This window comes from Ranitomeya variabilis, chromosome 1, assembly GCF_051348905.1.
Source record: "Ranitomeya variabilis isolate aRanVar5 chromosome 1, aRanVar5.hap1, whole genome shotgun sequence".
NCBI lineage: Eukaryota > Metazoa > Chordata > Amphibia > Anura > Dendrobatidae > Ranitomeya > Ranitomeya variabilis.
This window is the reverse complement of record NC_135232.1, coordinates 559274125-559300565: the sequence shown is the minus strand read 5'-3', so window position 1 is coordinate 559300565 and position 26441 is coordinate 559274125. Positions and strand designations below refer to the sequence as shown.

The 26441-nt window shown below is 46.1% G+C and overlaps 1 protein-coding gene across 1 annotated transcript in view; it reads right to left on the bottom strand.

The window, feature by feature from the left end:
* The window catches only part of RUSC1 (RUN and SH3 domain containing 1), a 169975-nt gene extending 154331 nt beyond the window's left edge, over positions 1-15644 (bottom strand). The window contains exon 1 of the mRNA XM_077256432.1: positions 15424-15644. The gene's annotated coding sequence lies outside the window, so the exon portion shown is untranslated. The remainder of the gene's footprint in view (positions 1-15423) is intronic.
* Between the last annotated feature and the right edge of the window lie 10797 nt (positions 15645-26441).

The window sequence follows — 26441 nt, the reverse complement described above, 5'->3', positions numbered from 1 at the left end:
TAGGTATAGCGACCGCACAGCCAAAAAGTAAACAAAATACCCCTTCTGTCAACAAAGGTACATACTTTCGCATACGCTGTCACGTGCACTTCCAGTACATCTCAAATTATTTTATACTCATCTGCCTTCTAACGGTCATCTCCCTGACTCAGTGCGGCTTGAGTTAGTATGGACCCTTTCAGCGGTTTTCAACCTCTATCCGCATTATTCTCTAAAGGTCCATCTTGATGAATAGTGCCTCCCAACGCGTTTCATACAGCTTAGAATCATCAGGGGAATAAATCACCATCATGTATACCGAATGAGCATCTCGCTAAAGCGGCCTCCAAACTGCCGTTTGTTATGCACTACTCACCGGCGTTATGCGGTCACGTGCTTTCGGACGCCGGGAGCAGAACTTCCGGTCTGTTCAAATGTGTGCACCATGAATTACTGCGCGCACATTACTTCCGGACACTTCGACGTCGGCAAACCTTGCCGTAACGTCATATCCGGTGGGCGGACACTTCTACCTTAGTGCCGCCTCCTCCATAGTAATGTGTATGAAGCGCATTACGCTAGCTAAGATACAGGGCACTACACTTACAAAGTGTCTTTCACTCCTGTATCCTAGTATATTCTTTCCGGAAGGAGCAATCACTCACTCCCGAGCCCTCTAAATAGTATGTACAGGTAAATTCACCCTATTTTAATGTTTATACTACCACGGATCGAGGAATACAGAGCTTCAGAATTAGGTAGTGCTCTTCACTCAGTAAGTACCATCGGAAAACAAATAAAATCAAAAATGGTTACATAGAAAGAATAGTTACATAGAAAAAATCGATTGATAAAAATACGTGACACAGCGGACCTTCCATAAAAGGAAAGATAGAAAAGGGTGCAGCTATAGACATCCCTAAAAGGCCCTCCCTAATTTTACTCCTACCTAACGCGGAGGTTGGCACCCTATTCCTACGCAGCGGCGCCCCCACTCAACGGCGGCTATCCCTATTACCAATGTGCCCTGTTGTTCCCTATCTCTATAGGAAGGAAGTAAAGATAAGTTGGTCATTCAAACCATGCGGTATTGTCGTGTGGAGGCGGAAAATCCACTTGCTCTCTCTTTGCAGAATGCTCTTATCCCAGTCGCCCCCTCTCTGGGGCTGGTACACCCTGTCAATGCCCATAAAATTGACCATTTTTAGGTTACCCTGATGCATTCTGTTAATGTGATTCGCAATCGGGGTATCTTTTTTATTTATCGTATCCCGATGGTGTTCACCCACTCTTCTTCGTAGCTCCCTATTCGTCTTGCCAATATATTCAACCCCACAATCGCATGTCATCTTGTAGATCACGCCTTTTGTTTTGCAATTTATGAAATGCTTGATGTAGAAAACTCTCCCTGTTACGTTGCTCACAAAATTTTTACCTTGACGTATGGCCCCACAGTATTTACAGTTTCCACATCTATAACATCCCTCAACCCGACTGTCCAACCAAGTGGGATGTATCTGGGGAGAGGGGGGTGTAAAATGACTGTGGACTACCCTGTCTTTTATAGAGCGGCCTTTTCTGAAAGTGATCTGTGGGACAGGGGTCAAGATCCCCTTCAGATCATCATCCAATCCATGGCTGTAATTCATGCACAAGTGATTTAGACTCCACCACCATGGCTCAGCATGACGGAAAGAAGTCTTTTTTAAGTCTACTAGATGGTGGCCCAATTCTAACGCATCGGGTATTCTAGAATATGTATGTATGTGTGGCGCCCCTAGAGGTATTTGCCACAAAAATAGTTATTGACACCAAATACAAATATTAAAATAGCAAGACTGCACTACCATCTCCGGCCAGAAGGGGGAGCTCCAGAGACTCCCCTTGATCTATTCTAGTCTGAGAAAAGGACTGGCAGTTGGGTGGAGGAGTTGAAAGTGAGAGGTCGTATAACTGAACTCCTAACAGCCCTATGACGGATTATAGGCCCGTAATACCCATAGTAGGAAAAGAGGAATAGAGAAAAAGGACATTGTGAGAACCGGGTAGTAATAACCTATACCCAGAATAGGCGCAGAGACGGATACCGGATCCGTGGCTATATTCATTAGATATAATACAGCAACCGGAAGGAAGTGAGGTGATATCAGCTTCACCAGGGTAAGACGCAGCAACAGACACAGAGTTCAGCGGTACTCCCAGAGGGGGTAAGCCGACAAAAAAAGGACTCGGGTTGTCCGTCGAACCAGAGCACAGAAGAGACAGATTGGGTCGGCAGCCAGTTCACATACAGCAGCAGGGCCATACAGAAACTGCGCATAATAAGAGGTGGAAATCCTGACAGGGTCAAAGTAATTCAGAGTTCTTACACAGACTCCGGTGACAGTATTGGTTGCAAATCCCTTTTTGTTGAAGTAAACTGGTTAAACGTTTCAGCGCCTCAGTCTTTCATTTGGACAATAGCCATCGATCCAGGATCGGGGTCATCACAGCTGAGAGGATCTGCTGCTGATCAAGTAAGTGTCTGTTCCTTCATGATATCCCTTACATTGTGCATCGCCTGAGGCCACAGCACCGGGTCAAGCCACTAGTGACATCCCCCTCAAGAGACGGACCTCATTGATCTGGTGCTGGGTACCTCGGTCTCCCAGGCGTTACATATGTATGTATGTACTGTACATCGCGCTGTGAGTGGGGGTTAAATTCCGCCCCAATATCGCTGATTGGTCACTGCTGGCTGGGCGCGTCCAATCAGCGAAGCGTGGTTCAAATCCTGCGCCAATTCGTGGGCTGACTGCGCCTGTCGCTGATTGGTCGCAGGATATCGGGGGTTCAGGGCACAGGATGTCGGGGGTTCGGGCAGCCTGTAGTGCAGTTTGCGGCACCAACTTCCTCCGGCCTGCAGGGGTCTCTGTGCTCTGGAGGTGCCACCCGTCCTTTCCTTGCCGTCAGTCCCAGAAGCCTGTGATTCGGCCCGGCCTGGCTGTGCTGTGTGCGGCCGCCCCTCTCCTCCTGCAGGCGGCCTCCCGCCACCTTCCTATCCCGGGGGCCATGGGGACGAGCTCCAGACCCCCAGCTGCCATGCCGGGACCGCAGGCTGGGAGCAGAGCCCATGTGTACACCGACGTGAACCCGAACTGGGCGTAACCGGGGCGCAGGGGTCTGGGATGGGGCGACACATTGCCTTACTGGGGGGCGCTGACTGGAGGGGAGTATGGAGGGGGGCACTGACTGGAGGGGAGTAGGGAGGGGCCAATTCGCGGTCGGACTGTGCCTGTCGCTAATTGGTCACGGCCGGCCGGGCATGACCAATCAGCGACGCTGGATTTCCGTTATAGACAAACAGACATGTAGACCCTTAGACGATTATATATATAGATATATACATACACATATAGGCTGTGCAGCTACATGGACATATACGGAATATAGGTCTATCTGGCAGCGTAGTAGATAACACAGCCCACACAATAGTATACAGCACAGCCCACACAGTAGTATACAGCACAGCCCACACAGTAATATACAGCACAGCCCACACAGTAGTATACAGCTCTTCCCACATAGTAGTATACAGCACAGCCCACCTCTCTCCCCCACCTCCCTCCCTCCCCCTCCGAGAATGGCCCCACAGTCCAGTAAAAAAAACAACACATTCCTCACCTCTACTTGTGCCCGCGCTGCTCCCTGCTCAAGTCTCGGCGGCTGCCGCTGCACTGCCTGGGACACAGTGAGTGTGCTATGATGTCATTGCGCACCCGCAGTGTCAGAGGCAGAGCGGGGAATGATGGGAGAGGGAGCGTCAGGTGACGCTGTCTCCTCCATCATTGATTTAAACTGTACCGGCATCTGCCGGTATAGTTCAATGCAGTGGAGGGGTCGGGTCCCCGGCTCCCTCTCCCCGGAGCCCTGGCTCCCGCGCCCCGGCTCTCCACACACGCAGGACTCTGGGTGCCCGCACACAATAGGTCGTCACAGGCCGGCGTCCTCGCAGCCCCCTCTGCCCTCCACTCTTTACCCTCTCCCGGTCCCCGGCTTCCTCCCCACCTCCCTCGCTCACCCAGGCCAGTACACGCACTGTCCAGATGCCTCCACGTTCCCTCCTGGTCGTTACACTCTCCCGCTCTTCTCTCCTGTACACCGGCAGTGATGGTGGAGACCACACCCCTTCCCGGAAATCCCGCGTCGCTGATTGGTCACGGCCGGCCGTGACCAATCAGCGACGCGGGATTTCCGTTACAGACAGACAGAAATGGACCTTAGACAATTATATAAATAGATGTAACACTCCTCCAGTTTCTACAAACTACATCATACTGGGTGTCAGATTATAGCCCCTATCACAGAGCAAAATTAAAATCCATAAAGACATCTCGAGAGAAGGGAGAAGAGCTGATACTTCAATTTCAATTGAAGTAGGCCATCACTTTGAACATGTGGAATTAATTAGACCTTGGAACAGAGGGACTAATTGAAACAAGGGAAATGAGAGAGAGATAATTCAATCTCCATTGAAGTAGGGACCTCCTGCTATGATGAGATAATTACAATAGGGAGAGCTGCTGGGAAAAAGACAAAGTCTGAGATCGGTGTATTCAAGAGGTAGAGAAGTGAAAAATTTACAGCCTTCAGAGGTAACACTTTGTAATGATTATAAGGGATAACTCAGGAGACTCTTTGCATGGAACAAGACAACTACAGGACACAGTTTTATAAGTGGTAAAGTCTATATTATCACACGGTGATTCAAACAGGGGCAGAGAGAAACTCAAGTCCACAACACTTGGAGTAAATATTAAACGCAGCTTAGCAGTCTATAGGAAACTTCAGAGGAAAATGCAATCACACAGAAAGTCTATGAAGCACAATTATTCTTGAGGATACTTGACACGAATAAGTCCTTGGTAGTCCAAACACAGATAGATATGCTTATAAGGCAGTTCAAATAATATCTTAGCACAACCAGGGAGGCCTGGGTAAAAGTCTCAGGTTTAAGCAGAGCAGCAACAGCTTACATGTCCAGCAAATGCAGATGGAAACAAACACGAGCAGCCAGATGGAGGATTACTGGAAACCGATGTATGCATTAGAAACTCAGAGATGAGTAGCAGGATCTCCACACAGGTTCACAGGAGCAAGTGCAGGTGCAGGTGCAAAGCCAGGGAGTCATCAAGAGCTGGATGCAATGCAGAATACTCTAGCACAGACTAAAGGCTGGGGTGGAGTTATATGGCAGGAAGACACAGTGTACATGAGACCAAAGACGCCATCTTGGAAAAGGGCAGTAATGCACAAAAGGTAATCAAAATGTTCAGAGTCCTGACACACCTCTTCTAAGAAAAACTTTACAGTTGCAGTTAGACACTTTTTCTCTGGTGTCCATATATGACGCTAGTCACAACCCATCGACAGGCCATGAGTCAGTGAAGTCAGACGTTCCAGGGTCAATACCAAAAGAACATGTAGTAAACCAATGGAAAATACAAAGTCGTAAGTCAGGTCACATTCCAGGGTCAGAATACCAGTAAACAGCAGATAAACAAAGGGGCAATAACAAACGGGTAATCAGAACACAGTCCAAAGGTCAGCAGCAGATCAGCACTTACAGCACAGGGATCAGGTGAACACACACCAGAGAGCTTAAGCTTAGAACAAGCTTTTGACTGGCAGTGATCTGAGACACACAGTTGACCTAAATAGCAAGGCAATTACAAAGAAAAGGGAGCACCTGTGGAAAATATGTACACCTCCCAGTCTCAGATAGGTCAACCGAGCTGTCAATCACAGCACTGACAGCTCAGTACACCCCAGCACAGGATAGGATGACAGAGCTGTCCATCACTGAGTCCCAGACACTCTGAGCAGAAGAATCGTAACACCATATATGAATTTTGGGGTTTGCATCAATGCAATATTTATGGAAGATAGATTTTTGATGTCATAGTTAAGGGCTGAACATAAAACATTCAATTACATAACCATAAAACCAGCAAAATCCATCAAACCCCTTCACCCCGAAGCCTATTTTCACCTTCCTGACCAGGCCATTTTTTTAAATTCTGACCAGTGTCACTTTATGAGCCTCTGGGACGCTTCACCGGATCCCACTGATTCTGAGACTGTTTTCTCATGACATATTGTACTTCAAGGGTTAAAAGTTGACCAGCGATTTATCATTTGTACAACAAAATTAAAAAACAACAACATTTTTTAGGGACCACATCATATTTGAAGTGCCTTTGAGGGGCCTATATGACAGAAAATACCCAAAAGTGACACCATTATAAAAACTGCACCCCTCAAGGTGCTCAAAACCACATTCAAAAAGTTTATTAACTCTTCAGGTGCTTCACAGGAATTAGTGGAATGTGGAAGGAAAAATAAATCTTTAACTTTTTTCACAAAAAATTTCTTTAGACCTATTTTTTTAAATTTCACAAGGTTACCAGGAGAAAATGGACCCCAAAATTTGTTGTTTAATTTGTTGTTTAAATTATCCTGAGCATACCTCAGCATCCATATGACATCTGTATGCAATGCGTTTTTTTTCTCTGCTCAACTATTTTTTTACAATCATTTACATGACCATTTACAGTGTTCTATGCCTCAGAATGGTAAGGTATCTGTAAAAAACGGACGGAAAACAGATCGTCCGTATTCCGTGCGTTTTTTACTCGCACCCATTGACTTACATTGGCGAGTCTCGTCCGAGACTCACAGCAAATCGCAGCATGCTGCGATTTTTTTCTCAGTCCGATTTTGGCTGAGAAAAAAATCGCAAATGAGATGTCACCTATTGAATAACATTGGTCCGAGTGCAATCCGATTTTTTATCGGATTGCACTTGTCCGTTTTGCTCGCAAGTGAGTATGAGCCCTAAGGGGTCTAGTTTCCAAAATGGTGTCACTTGCTGGGTGTTTCCACTGTTTAGGTACATCAGGGGCTCTCCAGACATGACATGGTGCCGCTAATTATGCCAGCAAATTTTACATTCAAAAAGTGAAATGACACTCCTTCCCTTCTGAGCCCTGCCATGTGCCCAAACAGTAGATTTCTCCCACATATGGGGTATCTGCATGCTGAGCAGAAATTGCACAACAAAATTTATTGTCCATTTTCTCCTGTTACCCTTGCAAAAGTAAAAAAATGAGGTCTAAAGGAAAATTTTGGTGAAAGAAAAGTAAATGTTTATTTTTTTCCTTCCACATTCCAAAAATTTCTGTGCAGCGCATGAAGGGTTAATAAACTTCTTGAGTGTCTTGAATGTGGGTTTAAGTATCTTGAGGGGTGCAGTTTTTAGAATGGTGTCATTTTTGGGTATTTTCTGTCATACAGGCCCCTGAAAGTCACTTCAAATGTGATGTGGTCCCTAAAAAAATGTTTTTGCAAATTTTGTTGTAAAAATTAGAAATCGCTGGTCAATTTTTAACCTTTAGAACTTCCTAACAAAAAAAAAATTATGTTTCCAAAATTACTGATGTAAAGTAGACATGTGGGACATGCCCCTGGGTCTCCATCAAGCCCCCTGTGTCTCCATCCTGCCCCCATGTCTCCCATTCTGCCCCTTGTCTCCATTCTACCGCTTTGGCTGCTTTCAATAGAAATGAAAAAACCCATATCTTCAGGAAAGCCTACAGCCTGTAACAATCATTCTGCCGCCTCACCAACCACCCGAGCTGCTGCCGCCTCACCAACCACCCGAGCTGCTGCCGCCTCACCAACCACCCGAGCTGTCCCCTCACCAACCACCCGAGCTGTCCCCTCACCAACCACCCGAGCTGCCAAGCTCACCACCACCAGTGCTGCAGCATCCCAACCTCCTGTCTCTTCCCCATTATCCCGAAGAATGTAAGTCCGCAAGGACAGGGTCCTCTCCCCTCTGTGCCAGTCTGTCATTGTAAATTTGTTTACTGTTAACGATATCTATAACCCTGTATGTAACCCCTTTTCTCATGTGCAGCACCATGGAATTAATGGTGCTCTATAAATAAATAATAATAATAATGCAAGGTATTTTTTGAGGAGAGATCGATGGAATACATTGTGGATCCTAAAGGTAGGTGGTAAAGCAAGGTGAAATGCTACTTGATGGACGGTGGCTACGATCTTATAAGGACCTATAAACCTGGGACCCAGTTTTCAAGACAGAACCTTCAGCTTAGTGTTCCTAGAGGACAACTACACCAAGTCACCAACACACAGGTCCGGACCCACCAAACGTCTCAGATCAGCCACACTCTTATATTTGGATCTCATCTTCCTCAAATTATTCGTAACCCTTTGCCATATGGTACTAATAGAAGATGAAAACCGTTCTTCTTCCAGTAATCCAGAAGGGCAATCACTATTAAATGAACTAAACTGAGGATGGAACCCATATGCCCTGAAAAACGGGGACAACGGTTATTTACAGCGAATTCAGCTAATGGTAAATAGGTAACCAAATTCTCCTGTTTTTCAGGAAAGAAACACCTGAGTTACATCTCTAGATAACGAATCCCCAGATGAGTGCAAAATGCTCTCCAAAACTTGGAGACAAACTGCACCCCTTGATCCGAAACAATATCGGTCGGGATCCCATGCAATCTAATTACTTCCCTGATGAAAACTTGCACCAAGGATTTGGCATTTGGTAAAGCGATGAAATGAGACATTTTACTGAATCTATCTACCACCACCACTATTACAATATTCCCTTCCGACACGGGAAGATCCTTGATAAAATTGACCAACAAGTGAGTCCAAGGTCTACTGGGAATTATCCAATGGTTGGTGAGCCCCCAGCAGGCAAGTATGAGGTGTTATGACCTGGTGGTTACGGAGCGGTACTGAGATGACCTGGTGGGTAAAACCAATCATGGACAAACTTAGAGGAGGTAGCAGCTCCACAGACAGTAATCACTGATATGACCTAGTGAATACAGAGCAGCACTGAAATGACCTGGTTAGTAAAACAAATAATGTACTAGCTCTGAGGAGGTGGTAACTTTACTGACTGCAATCCCTACTCCTAACACCAACACTAGAAATAGCCGTGGAGCGTACCTAACTCTGCCTAGACGCCTCAGCACAGCCTAAGAACTAGCTACCCCTGAAGATGGAAACGGAAAACTATCTCGCCTCAGAGAAACCCCCAAAGGAAGATAGCCCCCCACAAATATTGACGGTGAGTGGAGAGGGAAATGACAAACTCAGAAATGAAACTAGATTTTTTAGCAAAGGAGGCCAATACTATCTAAACAGACAGAGATAGGAAAGGCTACTGTGCGGTCAGTATAAAAACTAAAAAGTCCACGCAGAGTTTACAAAAAAATAACCACCACACCGACTCACGGTGTGGAGGGGCAAATCTGCGACCCCAGAGCTTCCAACTAGCCGGAATATTCCATCATGACAAGCTGAACAAAAGAGACATAAATAAACTGAACAGAAGGTCATAAGCAGGGAAACACCCAAAAACCAGCAGACTTATCTTAAGCTGAAAATGGACTGGCCAACAGAGAACTTCCAGGAAAGGACTGAATCCACAGGAAATACATTGACAGCTGGCATCCACTACAGCCAAAAGCCCAGTTAAATAACAAAGGCCAGGGAACCGATTAGTGAACGCAGCTGCTAAGTTCCACTTAAAACCACCAGAGGGAGCCCAAGAGCAGAACTCCCAAAAATACCATTAGCAACCACAGGATGGAGCCCAAGAACGGAATTCACAACAGAGAAGTATTAGAATGTGCACAGACACTGCAGGCGGTTACATACTCCCAGACATCCTGATGAGCACCTGGCCACCAAAAACGCTGAATAAGCAGATCAGCGGTGGCTTTATTACCAGGGTGTAAAGCCATGTTTTTGTTCCCCTGCCTGTATGTGATAAAAAAAGTTAAAACTGGTAAAGAACAATGCCCATCTTGCTTGTCAAGGTGTTAGACGTTTCGCCGATTCCAAATCTACCAGATTCCTATGATCAGTGATTACCATAACTGGATGAACTGCTCTCTCCAAAAAATTGCACCTGTCATGAATCCCACTGTATATGTCAGGGATCCCACCAATATGTCACGGTTCACGGGGAAGATACCTTTATCATCCCCATCACTCACACCAATTTGCCGGGGTTGTTTGGTTGCCCCTGGTTCCTTCTGGAGAGGATTTATCTATATCCCACATCCTAGTTCCAGTTTGGAACTCGCAGCTCTCTGGTGCCCCCCTTACCCTCAGGTCAGTCAGGGTATTGCACCTAGGGTAATTAGTCGCTAGAAAGGCTGCCTGCTATGTACTGGCTTTTGGGCACACTGCAGCGAGGGCAATATAACTACTCCCACTCAGGAGGGAACAATAATTATCAATGCCGCCGTCGCTACAAAGCCTCCCAAACGTACAGGACAAATTCTGCTGCCACCAGCTCTGATTTTCCAAGTATTAACAGGTCTGGAGCCAACCCAAATCAGTAGCGTAATTCACTTCAGAGGACACGACAGTTCGTTATAGAACAAGGAGAGACAAGCTACTACTTTGATATTTTACTCCAAAAAAAAGTAGGCAGTGTTTACAAAGTACACAAAGATATTATAAAGGAGACAAATCATATGTACAATACAATTACAAATAAAAAAAGGATTAAAATTTAAAAGAACACTTACAGGTCGTTATGTCATTGCATCATCATGGCTAGCTGTGTGCTGGGGGCAGGGCGAGCATATATCCAGATGCATAGCACCCCTCTGTATAGCAGCTAGACCCTGGACAAAAGACACTGAAGACTCCTGCTTCACACAGTTATTTCCTAGCCTAAAACCAAAGCCCTCCCCCTGTGGTGACCTCACTTAGAGGCTGAAACCTCCCCTTTACACAGAATTATGAAAACTATTTTTATGTCTAGCTCGCTGTATGAATCTCTGTACGATAGACACAATGATCAGAATGTGCCCCACATCATGGAGATTCTTTTAAGTGTAAACATGGAGTAATTACATGATCCACTTATGAAGAAATCCACTCTTTGCACTCATTGCGTTTAGCTGCTAGCGGTTTAAGTGAGTGATAGATCTATCGATGGACATCCGGAATATATAATTCTTATATCTCTAGCCCGGATCGGTGCTCCTATATATCACTTTAATAGAACAATAGAAGCTCATGGTTTCTACACTCTTTTCGTTTAGCTTCAGAGTGGCAACAAAGACATTCCTGGCGGAGGGGGAAACGAGTGGCTTGAATTCCACTGTGCTGCAGGCAGAGAAAAGAAGGGGGGTTGGAATGGCCCACAGCGTGTGTCTGTTCTCTGCTGTTGGATGTAGCAGAGCTCAGTGTGCCCGATAATAGACAATCAAATACCTTATGTTCCTGACAGCGCCACTCCTCAAAAGCCCATTTGATTGCTAAGAGTTCCCTGTTACCAATGACATAATTTTTCTCAGCAGGTGACAGTTTTTTAGAAAAATTAGCACATGGTTGCTATTTACCAGGAGATGCACCCTGCGACAATACAGCCCCCACTTCCACCTCAGACGCACCAACCTCAACGATAAAAGGCTGAGAAACATCAGGCTGTATATGGATTGGCACAGAAGAAAAACGTCTTTTCAACTTAACAAATGCCTCCCTGGCAGGACTGGACCACTTGGAGAAGTTCATCCCCTTCCTGGTCATAACTATAAGAGGTTTGGCTACTACCGAAAAGTTCTTTATGAATTTACGGTAGTAGTAGGCGAAACTTAAAAATCTTTGCAATACCTTCAAATCCTCAAGATGATCCCAATCCGATACCGCCTGGACTTTCACCAGATCCATGCGAAAACTGGTGAAAGATAACACATATCCTAGGAAAGGGATCTCCTCAGCCGAGAACATACACTTCTCGGGTTTGACATATAATTTTTTGTCTCTGAGTATGCCTAAGACCTGCCTGACATGTACCTTGTGTGACTCAAAGTCAGGTGAATAAGTTAATATGTTATCCAGATAGATAACAATGAATCTGCCAGGCAACTAAAGATGTCATTTATAAAATGTTGAAAGACGACAGGCGCGTTCTTCAACCCAAAAGGCATCACCAGATTCTCATAGAGTCCCTCGGGCTTAATGAAAGCTGTTTTCCACTCATTCCCCTCTTTAATGTGGATGAGATTATACGCCCCCCTGAGGTCCATCTTAGAGAACCATTTTTCCCCTACAATTTGATTAAAGAGGTCTGGAATGAGAGAGAGCGTATAAGGATCACGGACATTGGTCGTACTGAATTATGATTATTATTATTCACTTTTATAGCACCATTTATTCCATGGCACTTTACATGTGAAAAAGGGGCATACAAAAACAAGTACAATAAACATGAGCAATACAAGGCACACACAAGTACAAAAGGAGAGAGGATTTCCAAGAAATCCAGGCAAGGGTGTAACCTCCATCTTTTTTCTTTACAAAAAGGAACCCCACAGCAATGGGGGATGGTCTGATATGACCCTTAACCAGGCTTTCCGCGATGTAGTCCTTCTTAGTCTGTCTCTCTGGACCAGAGATATTATAGAGTCTGCTCTTGGGCAGCTTAGCATCAGGAATGAGATTAATGGCGCAATCATAAGGATGATGGGAAGAGAGTTCTTGGGACCCTGCTCCAAGAACACATCCCCAAATTCCAACAGGTAACTAGGTACAGACTGGGTATCCACCTTAGCAAACTGGGTACCCAAGCAGTGTCCTTGACAATTCCCACTCCATTTTACTACTTCCCGAGTCTGCCAATCTACTACAGGATTGTGCAGAGCGAGCCAAGGAAGTCTCGGTATCACAGGCGAAGGCACACCCTCTAGTATATAATAGTCTATCACCTCAGTTTGCATGGCCCCCAACTGAAGCTGCAAGTCTCGGACGAGTTGAGCAAAATGCACCTGTCTCAAGGGGGCGGAGTCAATGGCAATTATGAGTATGGGTCTGGACAGAGTATGTGGGATGAGGCCTTGGATCTGGATGAACCTAGCATCAATCAAATTAAACCCCACTCCACTGTCCAGAAATGCAGACAGGTCCACCTTAAACCCACCCAGGTGGCCAAAAGCTGATAGGAAAAACTGTGTACTATCCACGAAGGTGATGAGGACACCCGGGTTGCTAACTTCCCCGCAATATGGTCCACCTAGTTTTCCTGGCAGTTGTTTACCATGTGATCGGTAGGGACATGTGCCCATGAAATGGCCCTTTTTTACTACAATTGAAACACGCTCACCCCTTACACCTGACAAAAGGTAGTTTACCCAAGTGAGGTGCCACCCCCACCTGCAAGAGTTCCTCAGTAGGCTCAGAGGTGAGTGCCTATGTCTCTGGCGAAGACGGAGATCAAACCAGATCACAAGAGACATGGCTGCCTCAAGGAGTCAGGAGTCTCATACAGAGCCAAGACATCCTTCACCTTTACTGTGAGCCCCTACACCAGTATTCACATCATCCACAATATCCAGCCTCTTCACCAGTAGCCAAATGTCACGGCACAGCTGTCGGGTGACCCGGGACCAGGGGCTCCTTCCCTGTCCACAACACTAGGGGGCGCCCTGCTCCCTGGGATACTTTAGATGGCGAAGGTGCCTGGGCATCCACCCTTGCCATATCTCCTGAGTCATCCCTCTGTCTATTCTCTTCCCCCTCCCAGTGAAGAGGGGCGCTACCTTGCACCATAGTACACCAACCCGACAAACAAGGCAACACAAACAAAGGTTAACAGAAAACTCCAGACATACAAAATATTCACTCACATAAAACAGAGGAATGCATCGGGGTGTGAAGATAGGGAATAAACAAAAACAGAGAAGGATAAAAATGACCACACATACAAACCATACAGCAGTCACTAATAACTCCTTCAACTCTCCTCATATGTGCTCCTCTCCCTCTGTTAGCCATGCAGCAAATGCTAACTCTGACAAGGATTTGTAACAGAGCCCAGATTATAAAAGGGAAAGGAGTTACCAACCAAGCACAGCTGTGAGCACAGGGATTTCCATCATGGCCGATTAACCCCTGTTCTGCCAGAAGAAATAAACACATTTAAAATGAAAGAGAAGTGCTTCTTCTCAGCGCAAGAGTAGGAGCAATCAGACGCTGCGGTCTTCTGGCTCTACACTGTCGCGGTAACCTCATGACACAACTTCATCCACAATATCCAGCCCCTCAACCAGTATCCACATTCTCCATAATATCCAGCCCCTCCAGCAGTATCCACATCCTCCACAATATCCAGCCCCTCCACCAGTATCCACATCGTTCACAATATCCAGTCTATCCACCAGTATCTACATCATCCACAATATCCAGCCCCTCAACCAGGATCCTGCTCCTCCACAATATCCAGCCCCTCCACCAGTATTCACGTAATCCACAATATCCAGCCCCTCCACCAGTATCCTGTTCCTCCACCGGTATCCAGCCCCTCCACTAGTATCCTGTTCCTCCATAATATCCAGTTCCTCCACCAGTATCTACATCATCCACAATATCCAGCCCCTTCGACAGTATCCACATCCTCCATAATATCCAGCCCCTCCACCAGTATCCACATCCTCCATAATATTCAGCCCTCCACCAGTATCCATATCCTCCATAATATCCAGCCCCTCCACCAGTATCCACATCCTCCATAATATTCAGCCCTCCACCAGTATCCATATCCTCCATAGTATCCAGCCCCTCCACCAGTGTCCTGTTCCTCCATCGGTATCTAGTCCCTCCTCTAGTATCCTGCTTCTCCATAATATCCAGTTCCTCCACCAGTATCTACATCATCCACAATATCCAGCCCCTTCACCAGTATCCACATCCTCCATAATATCCAGCCCCTCCACCAGTATCCACATCCTCCATAATATTCAGCCCTCCACCAGTATCCATATCCTCCATAATATCCAGCCCCTCCACCAGTATCCACATCCTCCATAATATCCAGCCCTCCACCAGTATCCACATCCTCCACAATATCCAGCCCTTCCACCAGTATCCACATCCTCCATAATATCCAGCCCCTCCACCAGTATCTACATCCTCCACAATATCCAGCCCTTCCACCAGTATCCACATCCTCCATAATATCCAGCCCCTCCACCAGTATCGACATCCTCCATAATATCCAGCCCTTCACCAGTGTCCACACCCTCCATAATATTCAGCCCTCCACCAGTATCCACATCCTCCATAATATCCAGCCCCTCCACCAGTATCCACATCCTCCACAATATCCAGCCCTTCCACCAGTATCCACATCCTCCATAATATCCAGCCCCTCCACCAGTATCTACATCCTCCACAATATCCAGCCTCTCCACCAGTATCCTGTTCCTCCATCAGTATCCACATCATCCACAATATCCAGCCTCTCCACCAGTATCCACAATATCCAGCCCCTCCCCCAGTATCCACATCCTCCACAATATACAGCTCCTCCATCCACATCCCTGGTACCTGATGTCCTGGAGGATGTCTGCGGCTTGCCTGCATCCAGGAATTGCAGTACCAGTGAAGGGGTGTCAGCATCTATGAAGGAGGAGGTTGCACTCCTCAGCATCCACAGTCAGGGCGGCACCAGGACTGAGGAGGGGGCTCTGCTGACACAAGGAGGCATGGCAGTACAGGAGCAGATTGTCAGAGAGCATTAAGACCATGAGAGGGATCTTCTGAGGGATGAGCCTGCAGTACGAGGAGCCACCCAACTAGTGACTATGTCAGCATCCAGAGGGGGTGTTGTTAAAGTGAAACTGTTCACATTATCAAAGCCGTCTGTATAGAAAAGTGACTACTCCCAATATCTGGCTACAACAGTGTGTGGCGATGATGTATCATCAGCAGTGACAAGTTTGTTTTTCCTTTTGATATTTTTGACGGCGGAAAAACGAGGACTCGTAAGGTTCTGAGCAATCGTAATTAGATCCAGCAGCTCAACTGAATTCTCCATATTTCTTTTAAACTACACCTGAAATTACATGAAATTCTCAGACAAGTTTTAAACGTAGATAAAAAAAAATCTAAGAAAGGTGTCAAAAATATTAGATATTGCCTTTTTTATTGAAAAAAAAAAAAATTCAATATCACATTTCTGTGAGTATCAAAAGTATGTGAACCTTCTAGTCTAGTGTGTTCAATCAATAGGACTAAATGTCAGAACAGACAAGAGGAAAATAGGAATAACTTGGGAGGGATGTATTCAAAAGGGGAGAACCCCACCTAAAATCCCACTCTAACAAGCCATAAAGCTTAGCTTTTAACATTATGTGTAAAATATATACTGGGTGTGGATATAATAATGTCCCTAATCTGCCTACTGTTTATAGACATTAAGCATTGCTTCCTAATATACAGTATATGTTCAAAAGATGGCACCCTGGGGTATCATCACTAAGTGGCAGAACAGGACATACAGTCAGAGCACAAGTCTCCCAACATGTTTCACCACATGTGCGGCATCATCAGGGTATAGGACAATGGCATGAATGGCGACCAGCCAGACACGACCCCTTTATATAGCTTATAGGTGAAACATGTTGGGAGGACTTGTGCACTAATTGTATGTCCTGTTCTGCCAGTTGTGGCAAATACAAAAGGAACTAGCTCCACCACAATCATGTATAGAGGCCAACCTGAGTATTGCCAAGTTTTTAACACTAAAGGTACCTTCACACTAAGCGACTTTGCAGCGAGAACGACGACGATCCGTGACGTTGCAGCGTCCTGGATAGCGATCTCGTTGTGTTTGACACGCAGCAGCGATCTGGATCCCGCTGTGATATCGCTGGTCGGAGCTAGAAGTCCAGAACTTTATTTCGTCGCTGATCACTCGCTGTCCATAGCTGGATCGGCGTGTGTGATGCCGATCCAGCGATGTGTTCACTTGTAACCAGGGTAAATATCGGGTTACTAAGCGCAGGGCCGCGCTTAGTAACCCGATATTTACCCTGGTTACCATTGTAAAAGTTAAAAAAAAAACAGTACATACTCACATTCTGATGTCTGTCACGTCCCCGGCGTCCACAGGGTTACGCGCTGCTGCTCAGAGCTTCCTGCACTGACTGTGTCAGCACCAGCCGTAAAGCAGAGCACAGCGGTGACGTCACCTGGTTACCCGGGTGCTGCAGGGGGACTTCGGCATTGTTGAAGACAGTTTCAACGATGCCGAAGTCGTTCCCCTGATCGTTGGTCGCTGGAGAGAGCTGTCTGTGTGACAGCTCCCCAGCGACCACACAACGACTTACCAACAATCACGGCCAGGTCGTATCGCTGGTCATAATCGTTGGTAAGTCGTTTAGGCTACTACTTGGGATATAACACAATTTTTTTTTCAAAGAACAAAATTAAAGGAATAATATGTTTGCATACACATAATCACATCATTACCAATGAGCTTTTTAAACATCATCCATCCATAATATCAAAGAAGCAACAACAAGAAAGAGAACCCCTGGGAAATTCATAACACTGCATGGACGTCCCCACTTATGCAGGTATCACAATACTGTACACAAGCAGGGCCGGACTGGGACTAAAATTCAGCCCTGACATTTGAAGTTACACAGGCCCACTTGTCACATGGTGACTGTATAATATCTTTGTACACTTGTAGGCAGGGCCGGTTTTAGGCAAAGTGGGGCCCTAGGCAAAGTTTAAAATGGGTCCCCAAATGCTAACATATTGCACATCACACAGAAGCCTTTCTGTTGTATTTACGTGCGCTGAGTTCAGGCCGCTAAACGAGTTTGATCGACAATACTGAAGTTGTTCAACGCTTGTTTCCCGGCCTCCTTCCACCAGCTGAGGAATAATGATGAGACAGAACGATCACTAATAGATCACTAACAGATCACCATACAGTATCATGTTTTCAGCAGCACATCTACAGTTTACACTGGCAATGTGCTGCTGACAACAAGGCTTTTTGTTCCAGCAAAAACAATCCGAATATGCAGCATTTTACTTGTTTAGTAAAATACACCCCATAGTCCTCCATATATTATAATGTGCTCCATAGTCCTCCATATAGTATAATACACTCCCTATAGTCCTCCATATATTAAAATACACTGCTCAGTCCTCCACATAGTATAATACACTCCTCATAGTCCTCCATATAGCATAATACAATCCTCATAGTCCTCCATATAGCATAATACAATCCTCATAGTGCTCCATATAGTATAATGCACCGCCACAGTCATCCATGTAGTACAATTCACTTCCCATAGTATAATGCACCCCATAGTTCTTCATATAGTATAACGTATTCCCCATAGTCCTCGATACAGTATAATGCAGCCCACATATAGTATAATGCAGCCACCCCAGAGTATAATGCAGCCACCCCAGAGTATAATACACCAACCCCAGAGTATAATGCAGCCACCCCAGAGTATAATGCAGCCACCCCACAGAGTATAATGCAGCCACCCCACAGAGTATAATGCAGCCACCCCAGAGTATGTAACCCCCATAGAATATAATACAGCCCACCTCCCCATAATATATAATGTAGCCCCCCATAGAATATAATGCAGCCCCCCATAGTATATAACGCAGCCTCCCCCATAGAATATAATATACCCCCACAATAGTATACAACACAGCCACATAGTACATAACATGGCCTCCCCCATAGAATATAATATACTCCCCATAGTATATAGCAAAGCCCGCATATTATATAGCACAAACCACATAGTATACAGCACAGCCTGCATACTATAGCACAGCTCGCGTAGTAGATAACACAGCCCACACAGCAGTATTCAGCACAGACCACACAGTAGTATACAGCACAGACCACACAGTAGTATACAGCACAGCCCACGTAGAAGTATACAGCACAGTCCACACAGTAGTATACAGCACAGCCCAGAGTAATATATACAGCACAGCCCACAAAGTAATATATACAGCACAGCCCACAAAGTAATATATACAGCACAGCCCAGAGAACTATATACAGCACAGCCCACAGAGAACTATATACAGCACAGCCCACAGAGAACTATATAAAGCACAGCCCAGAGTACTATATACAGCACAGCCCAGAGTACTATATAAAGCACAGCCCAGAGTACTATATACAGCACAGCCCAGAGAGTACTATATACAGCACAGCCCACAGAATACTATATACAGCACAGCCCACAGAGTACTATACACAGCACAGCCCACAGAGTACTATATACAGCACAGCCCACAGAGAACTATATACAGCACACAGTAGTATACAGCACAGAGCACAGCCCACAGAGAACTATATACAGCCCACAGTAGTATACAGCACAGAGCACAGCCCACAGAGAACTATATACAGCCCACAGTAGTATACAGCACAGAGCACAGCCCACAGAGAACTATATACAGCACAGAGCACAGCCCACAGAGAGCTATATACAGCCCACAGTAGTATACAGCACAGAACACAGCCCACAGAGTACTATATACAGCCCACAGTAGTATACAGCACAGAGCACAGCCCACAGAGTACTATATACAGCCCACAGTAGTATACAGCACAGAGGACAGCCCACAGAGAACTATATACAGCCCACAGTATACAGCACAGAGCACAGCCCACAGATAACTATATACAGCCCACAGTAGTATACAGCACAGAGAACAGCCCACAGATAACTATATACAGCCCACAGTAGTATACAGCACAGAGCACAGCCCACAGATAACTATATACAGCCCACAGTAGTATACAGCACAGAGCACAGCCCACAGATAACTATATACAGCCCACAGTAGTATACAACACAGAGCACAGCCCACAGAGTACTATATACAGCCCACAGTAGTATACAGCACAGAGCACAGCCCACAGAGTACTATATACAGCCCACAGTATACAGCACACAGCACAGCCCACAGAGTACTATATACAGCCCACAGAGAACTATATACAGCCCACAGTAGTATACAGCACAGAGAACAGCCCACAGAGTACTATATACAGCCCACAGTAGTATACAGCACAGAGCACAGCCCACAGATAACTATATACAGCCCACAGTATACAGAGCACAGCCCAGAGTACTATATACAGCCCACAGTAGTATACAGCACAGAGCACAGCCCACAGAGAACTATATACAGCCCACAGTAGTATACAGCACAGAGAACAGCCCACAGATAACTATATACAGCCCACAGTAGTATACAGCACAGAGCACAGCCCACAGATAACTATATACAGCCCACAGTAGTATACAGCACAGAGCACAGCCCACAGATAACTATATACAGCCCACAGTAGTATACAACACAGAGCACAGCCCACAGAGTACTATATACAGCCCACAGTAGTATACAGCACAGAGCACAGCCCACAGAGTACTATATACAGCCCACAGTATACAGCACAGAGCACAGCCCACAGAGTACTATATACAGCCCACAGAGAACTATATACAGCCCACAGTAGTATACAGCACAGAGAACAGCCCACAGAGTACTATATACAGCCCACAGTAGTATACAGCACAGAGCACAGCCCACAGATAACTATATACAGCCCACAGTATACAGAGCACAGCCCAGAGTACTATATACAGCCCACAGTAGTATACAGCACAGAGCACAGCCCACAGAGAACTATATACAGCCCACAGTAGTATACAGCACAGAGAACAGCCCACAGATAACTATATACAGCCCACAGTAGTATACAGCACAGAGCACAGCCCACAGATAACTATATACAGCCCACAGTAGTATACAGCACAGAGCACAGCCCACAGATAACTATATACAGCCCACAGTAGTATACAACACAGAGCACAGCCCACAGAGTACTATATACAGCCCACAGTAGTATACAGCACAGAGCACAGCCCACAGAGTACTATATACAGCCCACAGTAGTATACAGCACAGAGCACAGCCCACAGATAACTATATACAGCCCACAGTAGTATACAGCACAGAGAACAGCCCACAGAGTACTATATACAGCCCACAGTAGTATACAGCACAGAGCACAGCCCACAGATAACTATATACAGCCCACAGTATACAGCACAGAGCACAGCCCAGAGTACTATATACAGCCCACAGTAGCATACAACACAGAGCACAGCCCACAGAGAACTATATAGAGCCCACAGCAGTATACAGCACAGAGCACAGCCCACAGAGAACTATATACAGCCCACATCTCTTCTCTTCCTCCCCTCCCCTCCTCCGAGAATGGCCCCACAGTCCAGAAAAAAAAAAAACTCTCCTCACCTCTCCTCTTGCCAGCGTTGCTTCCGCCTTCCTGCTCCTGTCTCAGCAGCGTGCAGTCTGCCCGGGACACAGCAGGTGCGCGATGATATGACGTCACCGCGCACCCGCAGTGTCAGAGGCAGAGCGGGGAATGATGGGAGAGGAGCGTCTGTAGACGCTCTCTCCTCCATCATTGCATTCAACTGTACCGGCGTCTATACGCCGGTATAGTTGAAGGCGACGGCGGGGGCGGGGGGAGGCGGATCGAGCGGCCCACCACTGGCACCGGCCCTTCTGGCATTTGCCAGAAGTGCCCGATGGCCAGTCTGGCCCTGTACACAAGTACAGGTACCTAACTTTCTGCTTCTGTCTTAGTCATGTTTCTCTGGCCTTATATAGTAATTTACACTATGTAACGCTGGTTCAGCCTGCCCCTCCAGTGGCCAGCTTTCAAAATAAGATGAAACAGAGATACCAGGCAAACACCAGACAATGGGGGCAATAAACCCATAGAATATAAAAGCTCCCAAAGAGAACATCAGACATAGGTTAAATAAACCTCCATGTTTTACAATAACAAACATAGAAAAACAGAACCAATTGTGAGGTAAAAAATCTTTCAGACAATAAGTAAACAGTTCTCATGATTGTGTCACTATGAGCATTGTCTGTCTGTAAGTGACCAGCAATGCTACTCTGTAATGGTCTGAAAGCATTCTGTATACAGTGCCCTGCGAAAGTATTTGGCTCCCTGGAACTTTTCAACCATTTCCCACATATCATGCTTCAAACATAAAGATACCAAATGTAAATTTTTGGTGAAGAATCAACAACAAGTGGAACACAATTGTAAAGTTGAACGAAATTTATTGCTTATTTGAAATTTTTGTGGAAATTCAAAAACTGAAAAGTTTAACTTAACTACTTTGTTGCGCCACCTTTTGCTGCGATGACAGCTGCAAGTCGCTTGGGGTATGTCTCTATCAGTTTTGTACGTCGAGAGACTGAAATTCTTCCCCATTCTTCCTTGGCAAACAGCTCGAGCTCAGTGAGCTTTGATGGAGATCATTTGTGGACAGCAGTTTTCAGCTCTTTCCACAGATTGTTGATAGGATTGAGGTCTGGACTTTGACTTGGCCATTCTAACACCTGGATATGATTATTTGTGAACCATTCCATTGTAGATTTTGCTTTATGTTTGGGATCATTGTCTTGTTGGAAGACAAATCTCCATCCCAGTCTCAGGTCTTTTGCAGACTCCAACAGGTTTTCTTCAAGAATGGTCCTGTATTTGGCTCCATCCATCTTCCCATCATCTTCCCATCAATTTTAACCATCTTCCCTGTCCCTACTGAAGAAAAGGAGGCCCAAACCATGATACTGCCACCACCATGTTTGACAGTGGGGATGGTGTGTTCAGGGTGATGAGCTGTGTTGCCTTTATGCCAAACATATCGTTTGGCATTGTTGCCAAAAAGTTCGATTTTGGTTACATCTGACTAGAGCACCTTCTTCCACATGTTTGGTGTGTCTCCCAGTTGGCTCGTGGCAAACTTTAAACAACACTTTTTATGGATATCTTTGAAAAATGGCTTTCTTCTTGCCACTCTTCCAAAAGGCCAGATTTGTGCAGTGTACGACTGATTGTTGTCCTATGGACAGACTGTCCCACCTCAGCTTTAGATCTCTGCTGTTCATCCAGGGTGATCATGGACATCTTGGCTGCATCTCTGATCAGTCTCCTCCTTGTTTGAGATTAAAGTTTAGAGGGACAGCCGGGTCTTGGTAGATTTGTAGTGGTATGATACTCCTTCCATTTCAATATGATCGCTTGCACAGTGCTCCTTGGGATGTTTAAAATTTTGGAAATAATTTTGTATCCAAATCCGGCATTAAACTTCTCCACAACAGTATCACGGACCTGCCTGATGTGTTCCTTGGTCTTCATGATGCTCTCTGTGCTTCAAACAGAACCCTGAGACTATCACAGAGCAGGTGCATTTATACGGAGACTTGATTACACACAGGTGGATTATATTTATCATTATTAGGCATTTAGGACAACATTGAATCATTCAGAGATCCACAATGAACTGCCGGAGTGAGTTTGCTGAACTGAAAGTAAAGGGGCCGAATAATATTGCACGCCCCACTTTTCAGTTTTTGAATTTCCACAAAAATTTAAAATAACCAATAAATTTCGTTCAACTTTACAATTGTGTTCCAGTTGTTGTTGATTCTTCACCAAAAATTTACATTTGGTATCTTTATGTTTGAAGCATGATATGTGGGAAAAGGTTGAAAAGTTCCAGAGAGCGAAATACTTTCGCAAGGCACTGTATTTCACTATGGAATCAAAATATCAATTTTTATATTCACAACTGGACACCCCTTACAGCCAGTGTATTGTATACCTGTATACACCTCCAATTCAAACACATGGAATGTGTGTGTGTGTGTATATATATATATATATATATATATATATATATATATATATATAGTGGCATGGTGACCGGTCATGTGCTTAATGGGTGGTATGAATCGCAGAGGTGGGTGGCCCTATGATGGAAGCCAGAGCTTGTTTTCTCAGCAGATCTACTATACATTGGGAAGGCTTCCAGGAGACTTGGAGAGATGGGTGGGTCCAGTCACCTACATACCCCACCCAAGGGTGTGTGCAGGGCCGTATTTGCCACTAGTCATGTAAGGGCACGTGCCTAGGGCGCCAGGATGCGGGGGGCGGCACCTGATCAAGGTTTTGGTTTTTTTTAAAGTCTGGGGTCAGGACCAGACGGGGGAGGCTGAAGGGGGACGGGGGATGGTGAAGGAGGACTGGGGAGTGTGAAGGAGGACGGGGGGAGTGTGAAGGAGGACGGGGGTGGGTGAAGGAGGACGAGGGAATGTGAAGGAGGACGAGGGAGTGTGAAGGAGGACGGGGGAGTATGAAGGAGGACGGGGAGGATGAAGGAGGACGGGGAGGGTGAAGGATGACGGGGAGTGTGAAGGAGGATGGGGGAGGGTGAAGGAGGACAGGGGAATATGAAGGAGAACGGAGGAGTGTGAAGGAGGATGGGAGAGGATGAAGGAGGACGGGGGAGGGTGAAGGAGGACGGGGGAGTGTGAAGGACGGGGGAGTGTGAAGGAGGACGGGGAAGGGTGAAGGAGGACGGGGGAGCCACGCATATAAGGATGGGAGGGGGAAGCAGAGCCACGCATATAAGGATGGCAGGGGGGAGCAGAGCCATGCATATAAGGATGGCAGGGGGGAGCAGAGCCAAGCTTATTAGGATGGGAGGGGGGAGCAAAGCCAAGCATATAAGGATGGGAGGGGGGAGCAGAGCCACGCATATAAGGATGGGAGGGGGGAGCAGAGCCACGCATGTAAGGATGGGAGGGGGAGCAGAGCCACGCATACAAGATGGGAGGGGGGAGCCATGCACATAACAGGGGGAGCCACACAGAGCAGGACAAGAGGGGGAGCCACACATGATGGACAGTGATGAGGGGACAATACATACCCGGCTTATACTCGAGCCGATAAGCTTACCCAGTTTTTTGTAGCAAAATTAGGTGCCTCAGCTTATACTCGGGTCGGCTTATACTCAAGTATATACGGTATGTAATATATACACATGTATGTGTGTGTGGCTATATATATATAGCTTTGTCACCATAAAACGAGGGGGGCCCAGACACAGTTCTTGCACAGGGGCCCCAAGCTGTCAGTGTCCGCCCCTGCCCAGGTAACAATTGTACTCGCATCATACAGAAGTGAGTACAATTGAGGCTCTGACTGCCGGGTCAGAGTGACGTGAGCAGCGTGATCAGATCATGTGATCACGCTGCTGACGTCGCTCACTCGCGCTGCAGAGGCAAACAATGGTGGTAAGTGCTTCAGTGGAGCAGAAGACACTGAAGATTATGTGCACGGGAGAGGGGAACAATTTGAGTGGTGATGGGGGGATTTATTATGTGTGGGGAGAATTGGAGTGGGGATGGGGGTGCTTAATGTGTGGGGTGAGATTTAAGGGCACAAAATGAAGAGCAAAGGGGGAGATGGAGAAAAAGTACTGGGGGAATGGGGGCATATATGAGGAAACAGTATGGGGGATGGGTGCAGACATTATGGGGAGCGACGGGGGAATGTATGTGGACACAGTATGAGTAGCGATGTGAAAAATGGATGTAGACAGAGTACGGGGAGTGAGGGTGATGGGATGTGTGCAGACACAGTATGGGGAGTCAGGTGAGCAGGCAGTATAGAAAGTGAAGGGTTAAATATATGAAGAGACAGAATGGTGAACAGGAGGGATGTGAGAGGAGACAGTATGAGGAGGAGAAAAGTGAGTGGGCACAGAATAGAAACTGAGTAGTGGGTTCGTAGCATGGGGGGACAGTGTAAGGGCACAGCCAGGATGAGAGAGTACAGTATAAATACTGGGCCCTATAGGGGCGACACAGTGTGAGAGGACACTGTGAAGAAGGGGCCGGTATGGAAAGGAGAGGTCAGTGTGAAGAGCATGTACCATAAGAGGGACAATGTGGGGGTCATATTTTGTGCAGACAATATAGTGAGGGGCAATTTTTTATACAGGAGCATTTTAATGACACTTGTATCTTTAAGGGCATCATGTGGAGGTTTTCTGCAAAAGATCGGAGAAGATGGAAATCTGCAGAGATGGCTGTGGATGAGAAAACTCATCATGGGATCTGGACAAGATGAAGAAAAGAAGGAGAACGACTCCAGAGATGACGTCATCTATAAGTTACCTGGATTTAAATGTTATTTGTGATACTGACTAATTCTCATGTTTTTATTTATATTAGGAGCATTAAAGGGAATGTCCAGGTTTGTGATAAGTCTGCAGTCATTCTTTGTGACTGCAGACTTCTGAATTCTCAGACTGCGCACTGCACGCTGTCAGGATTCTCTCGTGCTGGCGATTTACATACATGAGGTCACATGCTGACTAGACATGTGTGGCCTCACTCAATGAAAATGAACTGAGCGAGGCCGGGCACGTCTAGTCGGAATGTGGTCAAAAGTATACAAACCGCATGCTTATGCTGACATGACTGTCAAGGGAGAATCCTAAAAGTGTGTAGTGCATTAGTTGTGAGAATTCAGAAGCCTCCGATGCCAGAATTCAGCTCTGCAGGTTCCAGCAGTCATCACATGGACACTTCACTCATATGCGATTTTCATACTTGTGGTCCTAATAACAACGAGCTTCTCTTCTGCTTCTCTGTCT